General features: G+C 39.7%; 2 long non-coding RNA genes across 3 annotated transcripts; one reads left to right on the plus strand and one right to left on the minus strand.

Annotated features, from left to right (window-relative positions):
• Window positions 1-910: 910 nt before the first annotated feature.
• Window positions 911-10,202, minus strand: LOC121138617. 2 transcript variants are annotated; one of them, XR_005875541.1, is made up of 4 exons: window positions 10,114-10,202; window positions 8,444-8,628; window positions 5,876-6,092; window positions 911-1,019 (listed from the first exon to the last, which is right to left on the minus strand). It is a non-coding gene; the product is annotated as an uncharacterized LOC121138617 (long non-coding RNA). The 2 variants fall into 2 exon arrangements; XR_005875540.1 differs by lacking the exon at window positions 911-1,019 and having other exon boundaries at window positions 4,835-6,092; window positions 10,114-10,192.
• A 621-nt stretch (window positions 10,203-10,823) lies between these two features.
• Window positions 10,824-13,017, plus strand: LOC121138616. The gene is made up of 3 exons (XR_005875539.1): window positions 10,824-11,105; window positions 12,043-12,242; window positions 12,912-13,017. It is a non-coding gene; the product is annotated as an uncharacterized LOC121138616 (long non-coding RNA).
• The last annotated feature ends 7,644 nt before the right edge of the window (window positions 13,018-20,661 follow it).

The following is a 20,661-nucleotide window of genomic DNA, read 5'->3' on the forward strand; positions in this document are numbered from 1 at the left end:
GCATCGCTTCATTCTGTGTTTTCTTTATAGTTTCTATTTCAGCTTTCAATCCTTCAACTGTTTGAGCTGTTTCCTTAATTTTTTGGTTGTTTTTTCTTGGTGCTCTTTAGATTCTTTGAGAGATTTGTTTATTTCTTGAATTTTTCCCCCATTTCATGGATTTTTTGTTTGTTTTTTCTTCTATTTCTTTAAGGGATTTCCTCGTTTCTTCTTTGAGAGTCACCATCATCTTCATGAAGTAATTTTTAAGGTCTGTCTCCTCTTCTTCGTCTATGTAGTGCTTTTCGGGTCTTGCTGGTGTTGGATCCTTGGATTCTGGTGGGGTCATGTTGGTATTTCTATTGCTGAGTGATCTCTTATTCTGTCTTCTTCCCATCTCTTCTTCCAGTGGGTGCTGGTGGGGTCTTTCCTTCTCCACTGGTCTCCTTCCTTCCTGCAGCTTAAGCTGGACTCGCTGGGGTTGGGGTCTTGGAGGGGCTGATGTCTTTCCTGAAGCTGGACTAGATGGGGTTGGGGTCTTGGAAGGGCTGCTGTCTTTCCTGAAGCTGGACTCGCTGGGCTTGGGTCTTGGAGGGGATGATGTCCTTCCTGTGTGGGCGGGTCTTCTGGGTGCTGGGAGCAGCCCTGAAGCTCGAGGTGGATGGGTGATGGGTGGGCGGTCCCTGCCAGGAGACCCAATCTCACCTGCAGCTGGACTCCCTGGGGTTGGGGTCTTGGGGGGGCTGATGTCCTTCCTGTGTGGGCGGGTCTTCTGGATGCCAGGAGCGGCACCCTAAGATCGAGGGTGATGGGTGATGGGCGGGCGGTCCCCGCCAGAGACCCAATCTCACCTGAAGCTGGACTCGCTGGGGTTGGGGTCTTGGGGGGGCTGATGTCCTTCCTGTGTGGGCTGGTCTTCTGGGTGCTGGGAGCGGCCCCGAAGCTCGAGGGGATGGGTGATGGGCGGGCGGTCCCCGACGGAGACCCAATCTCACCTCGGGTCACAAGCATTTATATGAATGCCTCATGCTGGAATTAAACTGACAGTTAATACCAGAGAGGTATTAATGCTTTATTTTCATACTCATCTGCCTAAACAAATGTCATTATAGGCTCCCATCAACACTCCAAACTTGTCAAACTTTAGTCAGATTATTCATAATTTTGACCTGATTAAGGTCAACTTCTTGTAATTCTTTTTAATATCATCAACAGACACAACATTGTGCTTTCTCACCAAGAACTCTGAAGGAAATGTTAATACAATTGGTATAGTTTAGTAAGTGGTTGGTACTTTGAAAGAATGAAACTCAACTTCATATGGTAAAACAAAACATGCAGGATAGGAACCACAATCTGGTATAATAAAGGAGCTTACAGAGGTATCACTATCCCTGATTTCAAGCTCTACTATAAAGCTTCACTAATACAATCAGCAGGATAATGACATAACAGCAGACGTATGGATCAATGGAATTGGTTGAAGATACTGATACTAATTAACACATCTAGAAACATGTGATTTTTGACAGAGAAGCCAAAATTGTAAAATGGAAAAGAAAGTATCTTCAACAAATGGTGGTTGCATAACTGGATGTCAATATGTAGAAAAGTGTAAATACATCCATATATATCCCCATGTATGAAATACTAGTCAAAAGGGTACCAGGACCTATCCCAGGTGTATTACCTGGCTTTATGTACCTCATTATCTATGGTGGGATATTTTGCTTCACCTTAATACGGGGCAGGGTCTGAGTACTATTTAAGTTTGTATGCCTGATGTGTTGACTCCCTATTGAAGGTCTTATCCCCTCTGTGGAATGGATAGAGATGAGAAGGAGGGAGATGGAGTACTGGAGGGAGGAGGAAGGGAAAATGATCTTGGTATGTAAAACAAAAATAATATTTTAGAAAGAGTAAAAGACAATATTTACCATTATATTATACTAATGCACAAAACTTGTAATATAATCTATATTTGTCTTCCTTTTTTCATCTCTCTGTTTCTGTCTTTGTCTCTATCTGTTTCTTTTTGTCTCAGTCTCTCTCTATTTCTCCATTCATTTGTCTTACATGTACCAATGTATATTGGTAATAAGTATTTCTTTCACACTACAATGTTGTTTGAATTCAGAAACTATAAACATATTACATAAATTCATAACTTTCTCGCATATATCTGCAGTTCAAGCATTTAATTAATGCAATGGAATTTTGCAAATACATCAGTTAATAGTTCCAAAGAGATAGAAGGATATCCTTCAAGATAGATTTTTTTGGCATTTTCTTTTTCTATTTTGCTCTTATTTATGAACATTTAGAGTATTTGAATTGTATAAAAACAGATGCACTATTTCTTTCTTTGTTTTAGAGAGATTTCAGAAAACCATAACACAGAGAAAATAGTAATAGGTATGCTGAGCAAGGAAATGAGAACTTACAATATATATTCACTACTTATCTCACACTGGAGAGGCTGAAAATACAGTTGTTCGGCTCAGGAGGCTGGATATTTAAACAGTCATGAAAGCATTTTGCCTTCCTATTAAAATACTTTCCCCATTTTATTAACAAACAGACTCTTCTCACAAAGTATATCCTGATTATTGTTTCAATTCTTCCACTGAAATCAGACCCTTCCAACCACCCTTCATATCAATATCCAATTGATTTCTGTCTCTCATTAGAAAAAATGAGCTTCTAAGAGGCAATGACAAAGTTTAACATAAAATTGGATAAGCTAAAAGAGAAAAAAAGCACATTGAAGGTTTTAAGTGATAAAGTCCAAAGACTGTTGTATCATAAGTAGCAAATATCTTAAAGGACATTTATGCAGCATTGCATATCCTGTTTAGTTACCTCAGTACCTCTTGTTTTCTCCATTCTCAATGTAAATCACTAGTGATATTAGCATTTACTAATTTCAGTGCCATTTGGATTATTTCAGATGTTCCAGTGTGTCTTCTAACTGCACAATATTTGTAAAGAAATAATAGTGTTTTTCATTCACAGACAAGTGTCTGTGGTTTTTTATTCACTCCACACTTTCATTCTTTCCCCAGGGAACTTACTTGTGTGTTGGAGCTTGCATTTATTGATACAGTACGAGACAAAGTACTTTCACTGCATTACCTTATCCTTTAACCTAAGAAATAGAGCCCTGCTAATCAAAGCTGCATTCTGTCTGTTGGGTAAAACACACATTTAAAGGATATACATTTATTATGCTTTATACAAAACAGTTAAGGATTTCCCTCTCACCCTCATGTTCTCTGAACAGGGTTAGTAGGTAAATCTACTTTTCTAGATGCAGGTGTCTACTCATGATTTACTGAGTGGTAGCAAGGGCAGCAGTGGTATAGGAGCACAAAGCCCAGGATCTGACCTGAAAACTTAATGTATTAATTAGCTGACCCATTTGGAACTAAACAACTATTAATTTTCTCAAAGTGAGAGCTAAATATATTGTATTGTTGTGGGCATTATGTTGATCTGTAGATGCATGTAGATGTAGATGCATATGTAGATGTAGAGTAGAAGAAAGCAATCTAGCACAGAGACACGCAGAAGGGTAAAATCCACTGATTTTCTATGGTTTGAGAAATCATGACACTCCAATCATTTTGGTGTGGTTTCAACCAGCATGAAATTTTGTCCCTTTCATTTTCCTACTACAATTAGAATATCATCCTCTGTTGGAGCTTGTTTACATCAACCTCAGTTGTTTTCATATGAAAACAATGTCAACCACTTTTTCTTTCTGGTTTCATGCATAGTGCTTAGTATTATTATGTATTCACGAGAGAAGTCTGTGCCAATGTTTTAATATTGGTTGTCTGTGGGTCCAGCCTCCAGTACCATGGGACTTTGAACGGAACGCAATGGAGTCAGAATAAGGTAGACATTCCTATGTTGTGTTATCAGAAAATAAACACGTATTTGCTGGCTTCTCTCTTTACTCTTTGTTCTGTCATATTATTTTTCTGTAGTTTATCTATTATCTTCTCTGTGTCATTTTTTGTTGTACAGGTTATATATCTCAACAAAGGTTTTACATAAATATAAGAATTACAATGTGGTTAAATTATGGTTATCAAATGAATAATACAATGACTACAAATAAAAGTGTAAAAATTGCATCCTTTCCATATCTCTCACATGATTAACCACTGCACATTCTACAGGTGATAAATAAATTATCCTAAGAACCCACATCTCTTCATTATCAAGCAAGATTTTATAGGTTAACTGTGTGGGCATGAAGGTGTTCTTGTCAGGTATTTTAATAGCAGGCTATATCTGGCAGTTACAAAGAAATGGCCAATCACTTTGTTACATACTTTGAAAGGCAATTCTACAATGAGTTTAATAGGAATCAAAAAAGTGAAACATTTTCAAGGAAAAGGAATTAGTCAGCACTTCTTTAAATCTTTAGGGTACATACCAACTCATTAATAGATTTTTGAATATCAGGATTGAATAAGGGCAGAAATGGGTATATGGAATTAATTACCACTGTTGTTCATCAGCCAAACATGCAATGAAAGCTAGCAAAAATTGGGCTTTATTGAAGTTTTAGCTTAGCCTAAATGTGTCAGAAAGCACAGAGACATGTCCGTGTAAACTTTAGATTGTTTTCTGGGGTAAATAAACTTAAAAGTATTAGCAAAGCACCTGGTCTAACCTGAAGTTATTTTGAACCTTTTTTAAGTCAATGGTATGTGACTACCTCTTTTCAGCATTAACAGAATCGGAGCCAGTTTGGCTCCTGGAATCAGGTGCTTTCTGTTAATCATTACCCTGAACAACTAGGGAACAAATCCTGGTATTTATTTTTTTCATCAAAACTCTGTATAGGCAATCATTTTTATTAGCAAATTTGACAACACAGTTTTGAGATGGTTCATCTTCTTGACAATCCACTGCTGGTAAAAATGCCCAGTTGTTTCCAAGAGATAAACATACTCTATTACAGGCAGTAGATATCTCCCCATATGTACTCACACCATGCTACACAACAGAGAAAGAGAGTTGCAGCTGCCAAGTAAAGGCAAAGGAGAAGCAAAACACATTTTGGTGTCTGTAGTTCTGTGGATTTATACAAGCTAGATTGACCCACAAGAGTGTTATCACTCTGGTTAGCTGACACCTCAGATTACAGTTGCAACTCACTGCTTCTCTGTCATGGCCGATGTCAGTTAAGCCAATAGAAAATATGTCTTAGCCAGTTAACAGCCTCACTGGTTGATCATGACCCTATTGTAGCAAAGAAACTGTCTCAGGATGAACTTTTAAACAACAAATAAAAATTATTCTTTGTCAAGTAAGAAGAACAGTTATCCAGAAGTTGAACTACAAATACCAAAACACGGTTAGTGTGTTTAGAATCTTTTTGAGAATTATGTGTTGTGATGGGATATGTCTTCGTTTTCATATATGCCAAGTGGTGCTGTCTGTTTTCTGAGTTTTGCAGGCTGAATGACACATCATTAATTTGTTTTCTTTCTTTTCTTAAATTATCTGAAGCCTCCACAGATATTTCACAAGAATCTTTGGCAACAGGGTCCAATATTTGGATAAGTGTGGCACAGGGAATTTCCATTACCCCAACAAATACTGCTTGGATACCAGCCTCCAGCAGCCCAGAGCTCAAAAAGAATCCAAAAATGAGCAAACTCAGACTTTTTTTGGTTTCCGTTTGGGTTTATTGAGACAGGGATTCTCTGTATTGCCTTGGAGACTGTCGTGGAGCTCACTCTCTAGACCAGGCTCGCTTTGAAATCACAGAGATCTGCCTGCTTCTGCCTCCAGAATGAAGGAATTAAAAGCATGCGACTTTTTTATCCACAGGCATAAGGGAAAAGGTACTTTCATACTATGTCTTAATATATACCTTATGATTTTTGTTTCTTCGTCTTCTGGTGCAGTTGCTTATTGCTTTAATTATCTGTATCAGAAATGTGTTTTCTGTCTCTCTTGCTGTTTTCCTTCTAACTCTCTTAATATTTTCTTCCTTATTCTCTCATTCTTGATGTTTTCTTCTAATTCCACCTTTAAACTTCCCATTTTCTCTTTATTTTTACTCTACAGCTTGTATATATCAACAAAATCTTTCTGGTAATATAGAAATTAAACTGTGGTTACATATGGTTATTCACATTAATGATTACAATGAAAACACAAGTAAAAAATACAGAATGCTTTCCATATCTCTTACAGGATGAAATATTTTACATATCAAATTTGAAAGTCAAGTTGTCCCTTGAACCCACATATATTCATATCCAAGCAACTTGTGAAAAGATTAACACAGTGTCAACATCAATGTATTTTGCAATTACAAACAAAGGATTAACAGCTTTATTTCATATTTTTAAATGTAATCTTATGAAGAATCAAAAGGAATCACAAACCTAAACTGTTTCATGTGAAAACCAAACAGTCAGCTTTACTTTAACACTTTAGTGTGCATGCCCAATATATAAACATATATGTATGTATGTATGTATATATATATATGTATATATATATATATTCAGGAGATTTGTGGCACAGGGAATTAATTAGGGTCTTTGATCATCAACCAATCCTCACAAGGAAAAATTATTACCTAATAATAATTGACCTGCTTTGCTCTTTGATACCTAACATCAAAGATATTTTCAGAATATGTTAGTGTAACATGAGGTCATGCAAAGTCTTTGTTTCAGCTATGTTGCACACCAAAACCTATTCATTCATCTTTTGACATCAATTTGAAAGAATTTGTGCCAGCCTAGATCATTTTCTTCCTTTTTTATATCTTTCTTTCTTTCTTCCTTTCTTTCTTTTGGTTTTTTGAGACAGAGATTCTCTGTGACTTTAGAGGCTGTCCTGGAACTATCTATTGTAGAGCAGACTGGCCTCAAACTCACAGAGATCTGGCTGCCTCTGCCTCCTGGGTGCTGGGATTATAGGCATGTATCACCAGTTCGCAGCCTTAAATGATTTTTTAATCATTAATCTGAGCTGCAACCTATACAGCTCCTTAGATGATATACATAGACCCTAGATGTATGACATTTCCTAATGTGGAAATATTAAGCTACACAAAATAAAGATGTCATATGATATTTTATTGAGGGAGAAATGTCTTCCATGATAAGCTAAGAAAGCTGAGAACCAAAGGTCCGTACACTCTATATACCTCTGACCACACCCAAATGGGCATGACCAGCCCTATGCGTACATAGATCTCCAACTACAATATCCTTATATTTAATCTTAATAATCAGCTTCTAATTAAACTAATATTATTTTATCAATTAAAAGTACAGTTTAGTAAGAAAGAATCTTCATACTAATTCAGAGATAAAAATGCCCACTATAACTGGTTGTTTGAACAATTACAGGAACTTGGTATTGGACCAGTCCCATGGGTTGTTTTCCTCTGACAGAGAGTAAGATACCAAAATTTCTCTTTACATCTGTAAATCTATATCAGGAAATGTACTCATAGCTTTCAGTTTATGCAAAGGGTTTCCTCCAACTCACTTTCCTGTTGGTAAACATGCCTTGAGCTGCTTCCAGAAATTAGGACCTAATTATGCATTAATAATAATTTTCTAGTATCACATGGCAGCTGGGTAACAAAAGAAATCTTGTAAGAACCATCTTTAATACTAAAGAAGTACCCAGAATACATTATATAAATCTGCTTGGTCAATGTTGGATATAAGGGAGAATCTGTTCTGTCCAGGCTGTGTTGTGTGACAACAAAATTCCCCTGTGCAATATCACAGGGGATTTTTCTACCATTTTATTTTATTTTATTTTTAGAGAGAATAGTGGGTGTTGAATTTTCAAATATATGGAGCATTGTCTAGTATGAAGACATGAATCATGAAATAGAAATGAATATAAATTTCATTTTCTTTAGGATCAGCCCAGGGGTACTTAACCCTTCTGTACAGTTGCCTACAGCAGGTAAAAATGGAGTGAATGCTCACACAGGGGAACTATTCCCCCATTCCTGAGTGCTTTCTGCTTAGATGCATTAAGCCCTGGATGAAGGACTGGCTCCTCAGCACCTCCACATAAGGATCAGGCAACACTGAGGAGGAGTCAAGCAACAAAACAAGATACATTCCTTAGTGATATGGTAGAGGTGATTGTTTGTTTGCACTAATATGGGAAACCTTGCAGAGCCAAAAAGGATTTATTCCCAAACAATAGGATGCACGCATCTTAAGCCAGGTTGGGAAATGTTGTCACAGGAAAGAATGTCACAGGAGAATACAGGGAAGCAAAGCCTGAAATAAACTCACCAAAACAAAACTTTCAGTAAAGCATAGTAATACACACAGAGACACAGTAAAAACAACTTAGTGTCCTCTTAACATGGTTCCTGAACACTGGACCAGCAGCCATTTCTAACCTCTCTCCTATGTTTTAAAATAGAAGACACCTTAATCAGACTTACCTGCAAAGTTGACAAACCAGGAAACATTTCACCTTGTTTCCTTTGTGGGTGAATATGTCAGATTCCTTAGGCACAAATTGATCATCATACACTCTGGGGAAAAGTTCCTCAGGTTGCACTCCCCTATGATCCCCTTGAGCACTTCATTCTTCCTTTCTCTGAGGAACTTGGAGAACCCTTGTGTCCTGAGGAATTGTTATGAGATGTTAGTGGAACCATCAGAATTATTGTGGGTGTTCACCAGAAAATACTGGTTGGACATGAGTTAAAAGCAAGAGAAAGTATCTATTAGCTGACTTGTGACTATAATGTCACAAAAAATCTTCAGGGTTAACATATTTTCAGTTAGCCAGAAGCAGAACTATTGAAGCCAAAAGCAATTAAGTACATTTAGAAATACTCCTAGAACTATGGACTAAAATGGATTCAGTCTTTGTCTTTATTTAGGCAGTTTGATAACCTGCTAAGTTTGACAGGCTAAATGGCACTTCCATCAGGGACACATTTACACTAAGGTCTGAGTGACTACTAAGTTCTTGGATCCTGTTATACTAGCAGAAATGTGAAAATTAGTAAGAAAGAAGCTTCTAGTCCAATACCAGTTTGATATCTCCATGTTGTATGGCTTAGCTACATATTTTCTTTAGCAATACCATCTTTCCAAAAAGTTCTAGAAGAAGGAAGGAACAATTTTCAAAATTCAATAATTTAAATTAAATATTTTTAAATATCTTAAAGTTTAAACTCATGTGTCTCAGTCATTATTCTTTGATTTTTACAAACAAATCCTGAATTTCACTCACCCACCATATCTTCACGTCATCTACCTTAATTTGAAGAGAACACCTTGCAAAAGCTCTCCTCATCCTGTGGCTCATAACAAATTTTACAGCCCTATCCCTTAGCTTCCTGCATCTTTAAGTGTACTAATTTTATTTTAAATATAGAAATTGGAGTCTGCCTTATTCCTATCATTTTCACAGTTAGGACATCTTGTAATGATCTTTATCTTCCACATAAAGAAGTATCCTTAAACATGGAGAGAGCTTTGTTTATCTGTGGATATAAGGTTAATTTTAGATTAAAGTCAGAGATTGTACTAGTTTAGAAAACTGACAGCAGTAGGTTCTCCTAAAGAATCCATGCTTTCAGTGCTAGTAGTTGGCTAAAGGTACAGGTACACTGACAGACATGGCTTCTTTCCTGCCCCAACATGACTTTAGTCCAATTAGATAACTGTGCATTATTCAAGGCTATAAGTGTCATGATTCTACCATTCAGAATATCTTGTACTGCTTTCAAGTGCTGTGATTAATTGCCCATACTAATGAATAGGCTTTACTCCATTGTGAATATGTATGACTCCTATAATTTTGGGAGCCAGTTCTAAGTAAGAAGACTTCCAGGTAAATCTAATTTGACCTTTTCATATAATTTCTGAAGTGTGTTTTCTTCAGCAATAGCATGTTACCTCTTATTCAAAAAGGCATAATTCACATGGGCAGCAGCCTATATCTTAAGGGAAAGGTCACCTGACTGTAGGATTTGTTTTGTTTCTTTTTATTTTTAATGGCATTCAAGTGAAACCCAATTCTCTTAATTTAAGAGTTTGATACTAAAATGAAGAATGTCTTAGAAACTAAAAATGATTCAGATGCAAGTGAGATTACCTTAGTTTAGGCTCCCAGAAAATTTGTGAGTGCACACCTGTAATCCAGGATCCTGTGGAGGAGAGGAGTCTGATAAAAAAGAAATCCTTGAAGTATTCAATGGTAATATCCAGGCATATGCTATCGAAATAATACAGACATTGTTAGAAAGAAAATTACAAACAGATATGCCAGTGAAAGCTATCCAGTCTTGCACTTATAACAATTAAAATTCAAACATTTTCTCACACACACAATTCAGAAGTTATATAAATTCAGATAGAGACAATATTATCAAAGAATAACAAGTATTTATATAGCTGAGCTAAATTAACTCAGGGATATTCTTTGATTAAAATATTACTTTGTGAATGTGAGTGCTCTAACCAAGTGATATTTAAATGAGAGCAGTGACCAGGAAACATGAAATTTTATATAGGTGTGTCTTTCATATTTATAATAAAAATTTTTATTTATGTATTATGTACAATTGAAAGTAAAGCAAGCTGTAATGAAACTGTTAATAATGAGGATACTAGATGCAGGGTTTTATTTCATTCTAACCAGGTAAAATAATTTGTTGAATTTCAGTCATTTAAGAGGAAAGTTTAAATGTGGAGCATACATAAAAACTAATCTTTAAACTAGAAAAATCATTGGATTGAGCTGCAGCTCTGTGCTATCTGTAATTTTTATCTAGTGTGATTTTATTTCCCTTATCCAGGTATAATTTTAAAAACTACCAGTTTATTCTACCTCTGGAATTTGCCATTGAAGAGATCAACAGGAATTCACTTTTTAACAAACATATCTCTGGAATTGGACTTTCATAATGTCCCACAGGGGGAGAAAACCATTCTTTTGCAGCCCCTCCTTTGGCTACCAGGCCTCAGTTTTCCATACCCAAATTATCACTGTGTGAATGAGATAAAGTCTATTGCAGCACTAACTGGCCATCATGGGTAAAATCTGTCCATATTGGGACACTGCTTCAACTCTGCAAAATCCCACAGGTGAGGCATTGTATTTCAATTATACCATGAACTCTTTACTGACATTGCAGAGATGTGCTAAGGTAAAAGAGAGACACATGGTTTTCTTAGCTATATGTGAAAAGTGTCTAGACAATTGGAGAAGGATGCATACATACTTCAGTCACTTGGCAAAGAAAAAAGGAAAGAATAGAGGAGACAAGGAGGGTGGATCAAAAATAGGAAAGTTCAGTAATTCACTGGAAATTCTGCCACTGAGAATTAACTTTAAACTGGGAATGAACCAGTTAACTTGCTGAGCATTTACATCTGTTCCTTTAAAGTGGACAGTGTGTTTGATGTCATTGTTTGACTCTTGTTACAAATTGCTTTCTCTTCAGGTTACCATTGGTCCTTTTGATCCTATCTTGAGTGATCGAAGTTAGTTTAATTCTCTCTATCAGATGGCCTCCAAAGGCACATCTCTCTCTCTTGCTATTGTCTATTTGATAGTCCATATTGGCTGGAACTGGGTTGGGCTGCTTCTTCCAGATGATCACAGAGGGACTGAGTTACTGTCCAATTTAAGAAAAAATATGGAAAAAATACAGTCTGTATAGCTTTTGTTGAAATGTTCTCAAGCACATGGAATTCATTTTCCTTCACATTCTGGGCAAATTTGGGGAAGATCCAGGAATCATTGGCCAATATCATAATCATTTATGGTGACAGTATTTCACTACATGGCTTAATGCTGAATCTAGTAAAACAGTTTTTGACATAGAAAGTCTGGGTGATGAACTCTCAGTGGGATGCTACCAACCATGCTGATTATGTCTTAGTAGATTCATTCCATGGAAGTTTCATCTTTTCATATCAACATGAGGAGATGGCTGAATTTCCAAATTTTTTCAAAACAGTTAATCCTTTCAAATACCCAGAAGACATTTACCTTCCTAACTTATGGTTTTTGTTCTAGCAATGCCCATTTTCAGAGCTTGATTGTCAAATTTTGGAGAGATGCCAACCAAATGCTTCCTTGGAATTCCTGCCTAGACCCATTTTTGACAAGGAAATGAGTGAAGAGAGTTATGATATTTACAAAGCTGAGATGAGCCTTCAGCAAGTACAGATGCAACCATTTCGAAATGAGAAGGAAATGGTGTTCTTCCCTGGCAGGTAATATCCCTTAGAGTATCAGCAATGTGAAATTTTGGGTTTATTTGATTAGGCTCCATATTAGGGATTGCACATTTGATCATTATATAAGAAATGAAAGGAGAATCTTTATTTGTTATCTTATCTTACAAGGCAGTGCAGCTCTTTGTGTGCTTGTTGCTGAGGAATGGGTTGCTAGTGGCAATGAGGAAATAAAGTATAAATATTGTGTAAGTAATAGCCACAAAACCTTCTAATGCTAAGAGATTCCATTAGAAAACTAAGTATTCTTTCACTAACTGACACAGTGACATTTGAATAATACAAGGTAGTAGTACATAAATGATTTCTTAACTAACATGAAGTAATCAGTAAACACACTTTACTTATTCAACATTGGGATCCACGATGTAGGTAAGTAAATTTGTACAGCTTTTTAAAAAGAAGTTTAGGTTTACTTCATCAATGCTCATTTCTTCATTTTCTAAGTTAGTTTAGAAGATATTCTTGAACAGGCTGTCCCTTCAGAGATAATAGGGCATCAGACTAATGCAGGTAATCATTTCTCAGCCCCAGTAATACCTACATTAGTGTGTTGTCCTAAACCAGAGATTATAAACAATGAAAGTCATTCCATTTCTTGTCAACCTCTCAGACATACTTTGTCATATGGTCTTTCATCCCTTTCAGCTTCACCCTTTATTGAGGAATAATCATGTCAGAGACAACAGGCATTTATATTGGGAACAGGAGTTTGATGACAAGTATGACATTCTCAAGTTTTGGCATTTTCCAAATGGTCTTGGATTAAAAGTGAAACCGGGAACATTTACACCCAATGCTTCCAATTGTCAACAGTTATCTTTATCTGAACATTTGATACAGAGGCCAAATATATATCTAGAGGTAAGTTGTGATTTATTTTGAAGCATTAAACTTGCCAGAATAACACAAATATATTCACCAGTAAATTAAAACCTGTTTTCTAACTCAAGAGCAATGACTATAAAACTTCCAATATAAAAGAATGAAAATTAACCAGCAGTATACAATGTTTATTGTTCTCTGATTCTTAAAGATGAATTTTTTATTATTTTAATTATAATAGCTTGTTTTACATGTCAAGTTCCCTTTCCCTACCCTCCTCCTGCATCGCCCCAGCTTCCCACCCTGTTGCCAATTCCTTCCATATAGGTGATATCTAGAGTCTGTCCTTTCACTCAGGGTAGGGTCCAGGCACACCCCTAAGAGTCCCGGCTGAGAGAACATCCCTCTTTGTGCTAGGGACACACGATGTTTGTTTGTATTCCAGGGATAAACACTGATCCACTGCTCATGGCACCATAGGTTGCCCCGGCCACCTCACTGACACGCATATTTGGGGGTGCGGATCAGTCCCATGCTTGCTTCCCAGCTGTCGGTCTGGGGTCCAACAGTTCTCCCCTGTTGAGATCAGCTGTCTCTGCTGGATTTGCCTGCCCATTTTTTGCCAATTTTCTCATCGCCCAACTCTGTCACTGGGTTCCTTGGCTTCAGTTCAGTGTTTTACTGTGGATTTAAATGTCTGATAATATCAGAAACTCATGGGTTCATTTTTGTTCACTTGCCACAAATTAGGTGTACCTGAGAAGTGGGTTGCTCAACCTCTATAATGTCTCATAAAGTATTCTGTTAGATACAGTCTCTTAATTTATGATTTATACCTCAAAACTATATAATAGTATTAGTTACATACTATGATCAAACACCATCATGAAAAGTGACTTTGGAAATTGAGGTATGAGAGTACTTTATGGTCAGGAGGCCTGCAGGGGTGTTACATCCAAGGAGTGATGCATAGGATTCTGAAATGCGATGTGTCAGTCAACACTCTACAAGTAGAGAGAGAACATTGGGGTTGGGATGAGTCTCATAAATTTTCAGAGTTCCACACCACTGAAATAATTCTGCCAATAAGTCTGCAAATTTTAAAGTTTTAATAATTCTCCAGAGCCTGCAGATCGCCTGGGAACTGCACAGAGCTCCCAATCCCGGCGGGAGCATCAGGTAAACAGGCCAGCTTCCCGGCCTGTGTTCCAGAGCCTGCAGATCGCCTGGGAACTGCACAGAGCTCCCAATCCCGGCGGGAGCCAAGCACCCCAGACTCCAGATCTTCTCTCCCACCAACGAGTCCAGGAAACTAGAGAAGGCTGGGAGCACAGGGAAGTAGCTGTCCCTCTGGCATCATCAGGTAAACAGGCCAGCTTCCCGGCCTGTGTTCCAGAGCCTGCAGATCGCCTGGGAACTGCACAGAGCTCCCAATCCCGGCGGGAGCATCAGGTAAACAGGCCAGCTTCCCGGCCTGTGTTCCAGAGCCTGCAGATCGCCTGAGAACTGCACAGAGCTCCCAATCCCGGCGGGAGCATCAGGTAAACAGACCAGCTTCCTGGCCTGTGTTCCAGAGCCTGCAGATCGCCTGGGAACTGCACAGAGCTCCCAATCCCGGCGGGAGCCAAGCACCCCAGACTCCAGATCTTCTCTCCCACCAACGAGTCCAGGAAACTAGAGAAGGCTGGGAGCACAGGGAAGTAGCTGTCCCTCTGGCATCATCAGGTAAACAGGCCAGCTTCCCGGCCTGTGTTCCAGACCCTGCAGATCGCCTGGGAACTGCACAGAGCTCCCAATCCCGGCGGGAGCATCAGGTAAACAGGCCAGCTTCCCGGCCTGTGTTCCAGAGCCTGCAGATCGCCTGGGAACTGCACAGAGCTCCCAATCCCGGCGGGAGCCAAGCACCCCAGACTCCAGATCTTCTCTCCCACCAACGAGTCCAGGAAACTAGAGAAGGCTGGGAGCACAGGGAAGTAGCTGTCCCTCTGGCATCATCAGGTAAACAGGCCAGCTTCCCGGCCTGTGTTCCAGAGCCTGCAGATCGCCTGGGAACTGCACAGAGCTCCCAATCCCGGCGGGAGCATCAGGTAAACAGGCCAGCTTCCCGGCCTGTGTTCCAGAGCCTGCAGATCGCCTGGGAACTGCACAGAGCTCCCAATCCCGGCGGGAGCATCAGGTAAACAGACCAGCTTCCTGGCCTGTGTTCCAGAGCCTGCAGATCGCCTGGGAACTGCACAGAGCTCCCAATCCCGGCGGGAGCCAAGCACCCCAGACTCCAGATCTTCTCTCCCACCAACGAGTCCAGGAAACTAGAGAAGGCTGGGAGCACAGGGAAGTAGCTGTCCCTCTGGCATCATCAGGTAAACAGGCCAGCTTCCCGGCCTGTGTTCCAGAGCCTGCAGATCGCCTGGGAACTGCACAGAGCTCCCAATCCCGGCGGGAGCATCAGGTAAACAGGCCAGCTTCCCGGCCTGTGTTCCAGAGCCTGCAGATCGCCTGGGAACTGCACAGAGCTCCCAATCCCGGCGGGAGCCAAGCACCCCAGACTCCAGATCTTCTCTCCCACCAACGAGTCCAGGAAACTAGAGAAGGCTGGGAGCACAGGGAAGTAGCTGTCCCTCTGGCATCATCAGGTAAACAGGCCAGCTTCCCGGCCTGTGTTCCAGAGCCTGCAGATCGCCTGGGAACTGCACAGAGCTCCCAATCCCGGCGGGAGCATCAGGTAAACAGGCCAGCTTCCCGGCCTGTGTTCCAGAGCCTGCAGATCGCCTGGGAACTGCACAGAGCTCCCAATCCCGGCGGGAGCATCAGGTAAACAGGCCAGCTTCCCGGCCTGTGTTCCAGAGCCTGCAGATCGCATGGGAACTGCACAGAGCTCCCAATCCCTGCGGGAGCCAAGCACCCCAGACTCCAGATCTTCTCTCCCACCAAAGAGACCAGGAAACTACAGGAGCCAGGGAGACCAGGGGAGTAGCTGTTCCGGATCAGGTACAACAGGACCCAGCATAGGGTCCAGGGGACCAGGTAGGATGCTAAGCGCCCCAGATTCCTGTTCTTCTTATCTACCCACGGACCAGCATTTGGACAAGGCATAGAAGAACCACCAGATTACTGGACTTACTAGCACCCAACAAAAGGGAACTCTGGTCCCCAGACCAGGAAGGGGCTCTTCCTGCACCCACTAGAAGAAGAGATGGGAAAGAGACAATACAAAAACACAGTCAGCAACCTAAAAACAAATATTACACCGCCAGATTCTAGAGACTCCACACCAGCAAGACCCCAATATTCCAACGCGAAGGAAGCAGAAGAGAACGACCTTAAAAGCATTAGAGAATCCCTCTCTACCAACAGCCAAAAGAACAAAGGGGTGAAATTCCACCCATAATTCCACCAACAACAACCATCGCAAATCGAAGAAGGATGAGCAATCAATGGTCATTAATATCCCTCAATATTAACGGCCTTAACTCACCCATAAAAAGACACAGACTAGCAGAATGGATTCGAAGACAGAACCCTTCCTTCTGCTGCATACAAGAAACACACCTCACCCTCAAAGACAGACATTACTTGAGAGTTAAAGGTTGGGAAAAAATTTTTCAATCAAAAGGACCCAAGAAACAAGCAGGGGTAGCAATCCTAATATCTAACAACCTAGACATTAAAATAAAGTCAATCAAAAGAGATGAAGGAGGTCATTACATACTCATCACAGGTGAAACCCACCAAGATGAAGTGTCTATCCTGAACATCTATGCCCCCAATACAAAGGCATCCACATTCGTTAAAGAAACATTATTAGAACTTAAATCTCATCTAAAGCCCCACACAGTTATAGTGGGAGATTTCAACACACCACTCTCACCACTAGACAAGAATACCAGACAGAAACTCAACAAAGAAGCAAAGGGTCTAATAGAAGTAATGACCCAACAGGGATTAACAGATATCTATAGAACATTTCATCCACATAAAAAAGAATATACCTTCTTCTCACCACCACATGGAACCTTCTCAAAAATCGACCACATACTTGGCAACATATCAAACCTCAGCAGCTACAAAAAATTGGAATAACTCCATGCATCTTATCAGACCACCATGCCTTAAAATTAGAATTCAACAACAACACAAATTGCAGAAAACCTAAAAACTCATGGAAACTTAATAATGCTCAACTGCACCATCCCTGGGTCAAAGAGGAAATAAAAAAAGAAATTAAAGACTTCCTCGAATTCAATGAGAATGAAGACACAACATACCCAAACCTATGGGACACTTTGAAAGCAGTGCTACGGGGAAGTTCATAGCACTAAGTGCTCACATGAAGAAACAGGAAAACAGTTATACCAGAGAATTAACATCACAGCTAAAAGCTCTAGAACACAAAGAAGCAAACTCCCCCAGGAGGAGTAGACGCCAGGAAATAATCAAATTGAGGGCTGAAATCAACAAAGTAGAAACCAGGAAAACAATACAAAGAATCAATGCAACGAAGAGTTGGTTCTTTGAGAAAATCAACAAGATAGACAAACCTTTGTCCAAACTTACCAAACAGCAGAGAGTGAACACGCAAATTAACAAAATCAGAAATGAAAAGGGGGACATAACAACAGACTCTGAGGAAATCCAGAGAATCATTAGGTCATACTTTGAAAACCTGTACTCCACAAAATTCGAAAATTTAAAGGAAATGGATGACTTCCTGGATAGCTATCACTTGCCAAAACTAAATCAAGAACAGATAAGCAATTTAAATAGACCTATAACCCCTATGGAAATAGAAGCAGTCATCAAAAGTCTCCCAACCAAAAAAAGTCCAGGTCCAGATGGCCTCAGTGCAGAATTCTACCAGAAATTCAAAGAACAGATTATACCAATTCTTCTCAAAGTGTTCCACACAATAGAAGCAGAAGGGTCTTTGCCAAACTCTTTCTATGAGGCTTCAATAACCTTGATCCCCAAGCCACACAAAGATACAACTAAGAAAGAGAACTTCAGACCAATATCCCTCATGAACATTGATGCAAAAATACTCAATAAAATACTGGCAAATCAGATCCAAGAACACATCAAAACAATCATTCACCACGATCAAGTAGGTTTCATCCCAGGGATGCAGAGATGATTCAACATACGGAAATCCATCAACGTAATCCACCATATAAACAAGCTGAAAAACAAAAATAACATGATCATCTCACTAGATGCTGAAAAAGCCTTTGACAAAATCCAACACCCCTTCATGATAAAGGTTTTGGAGAGATCTGGGATAACAGGGACATACTTAAACATAATAAAAGCTCTATACAGTAAACCAACAGCCAACATCAAACTAAATGGACAGAAACTCAACGTAATTCCTCTAAAATCAGGAAGAAAAAAGGCTATCCACTCTCTCCATACCTTTTCAACATGGTACTTGAAGTTCTAGCTCTTGACATACGACAACAAAGGGGGATCAAGGGGATACAAATTGGGAAGGAAGAGGTCAAACTTTCACTGTTTGCAGACGATATGATAGTTTACATCAATGACCCAAAGAACTCTACAGGGGAACTCTTACAGCTGATTAACACCTTCAGCAAAGTGGCAGGCTACAAGATTAACTCAAGAAAATCAGTAGCCCTACTATATACAGATGATAAAAGGGCTGAAAAAGAAATCAGAGAAACATCACCCTTTACAATTGCCACAAACAACATAAAATACCTTGGGGTAACGCTAACCAAACAAGTGAAAGACCTGTATCGTAAGAACTTTGAATCTTTAAAGAAAGAAATTAAAGAAGCCCTCAGAAAATGGAAAGATCTCCCATGCTCTTGGATAGGTAGGATCAATGTAGTAAAAGTGGCAATCCTGCCAAAAGCAATCTACAGATTCAATGCAATCCCCATTAAAATCCCAGCACAATTCTTCACAGACCTTGAAAGAACAATAATCAATTTTATATGGAAAAACAAAAGACCCAGGATAGCCAAAACAACCCTGTTCAACAAGGCAACGTCCGGAGGCATCACGATCCCTGACCTCAAGCTCTATTATAGAGCTATAGTCCTGAAAACAGCTTGGTATTGGCACAAAAACAGACAGGTAGACCAATGGAATCGAATTGAAAACCCGGGTATTAACCCACACACGTACGAACATCTGATCTTTGACAAAGAAGCTAAAAATATACAATGGAATAAAGAAAGCATCTTCAACAAATGGTGCTGGCATAACTGGAGACTGGCATGTAGAAGAATGCAGATCGATCCATGTTTATCGCCATGCACAAAACTTAAGTCCAAATGGATCAAAGACCTCAATATAAATCCAGCCACATTGAACCTCTTAGAAGAGAAAGTGGGTGGTACCCTTGAACAAATTGGTACAGGAGACAGCTTCCTGAACATAACACCAGTAGCACAAACAGTGAGATCAACAATTAATAAATGGGACCTACTGAAACTGAGAAGTTTCTCTAAGGCAAAGGACACATTCAGCAAGACAAAAAGGCAGCCACACAGAATGGGAAAAAGTATTCACTAATCCCACATCTGACAGAGGGTTGATCTCCAAAAATTTACAAAGAACTCAAGAAGCAAGTCTCCAAAACATCAAAGGACCCAATTAAAAAGTGGGCTGCAGAACTAAATAGAGAGTTTTCAATAGAGGAGTCTAAAATGGCTGAGAGGCACTTGAGAAAGTGCTCAACATCCTTAGCCATCCGGGAAATGCAAATCAAAACAACTCTGAGATACCATCTCACTCCTGTCAGAATGGCTAAAATCAAAATCACCAATGACAATTTATGCTGGAGAGGATGTGGTGAAAGGGGGACACTCCTCCATTGCTGGTGGTAATGCCAACTGGTTCAGCCACTTTGGAAATCAGTATGGAGATTCCTCAGAAAAATGGGAATAAACCTACCACAAGACCCAGCAACTCCACTCTTAGGCATATATCCAGAAGCTGCCCATTCATACAACAAAGATGTCTGTTCCACTATGTTCATAGCAGCTTTATTTGTAATAGACAGAACTTGGAAGCAACCTAGATGTCCCTCACCCGAAGAGTGGATAGAGAAAATGTGGTACATCTACACAATGGAGTACTATTCAGCAGAAAATAGTAATGGAATCATGAGATTCGCAGGCAAATGGATGACACTAGAAGAAACCATCCTGAGTGAGAGTAACATGGCATGTACTCTCTCATATATGGATTTTAGACATAGATCTGAGGAGTGCTAGCCTACAATCCTATGGCCAGAGAGTCTGGGAAACAGAAACTTCATTTAGTGGCTGATCGAAGAAGAGGCAGACTCCCTTGGTTAAGTACTGAGCTGAACTCAAGAAAGCCAGTAACGGAGAGGGAGGACTGATGATCAAAGGGATTAAGACTGGGCTGGTTTAACCCCCAGAAACAGCTGACCAGACAAAGGTTAACTCCTGAATCCCAGGCATCAGCCTGGGAATCCAGCATGGGACTGATCAAGACCCCCTGAATCTGGGTGTCAGTGAGGAGGCCTAGGTAATCTATTGAGCCTTGGGCAGCAGATCAGTACCCATCCCAAGTATACACA

Source organism: Mesocricetus auratus, unplaced genomic scaffold (genome assembly GCF_017639785.1).
Source record: "Mesocricetus auratus isolate SY011 unplaced genomic scaffold, BCM_Maur_2.0 contig_3019_pilon_obj, whole genome shotgun sequence".
Lineage (NCBI taxonomy): Eukaryota > Metazoa > Chordata > Mammalia > Rodentia > Cricetidae > Mesocricetus > Mesocricetus auratus.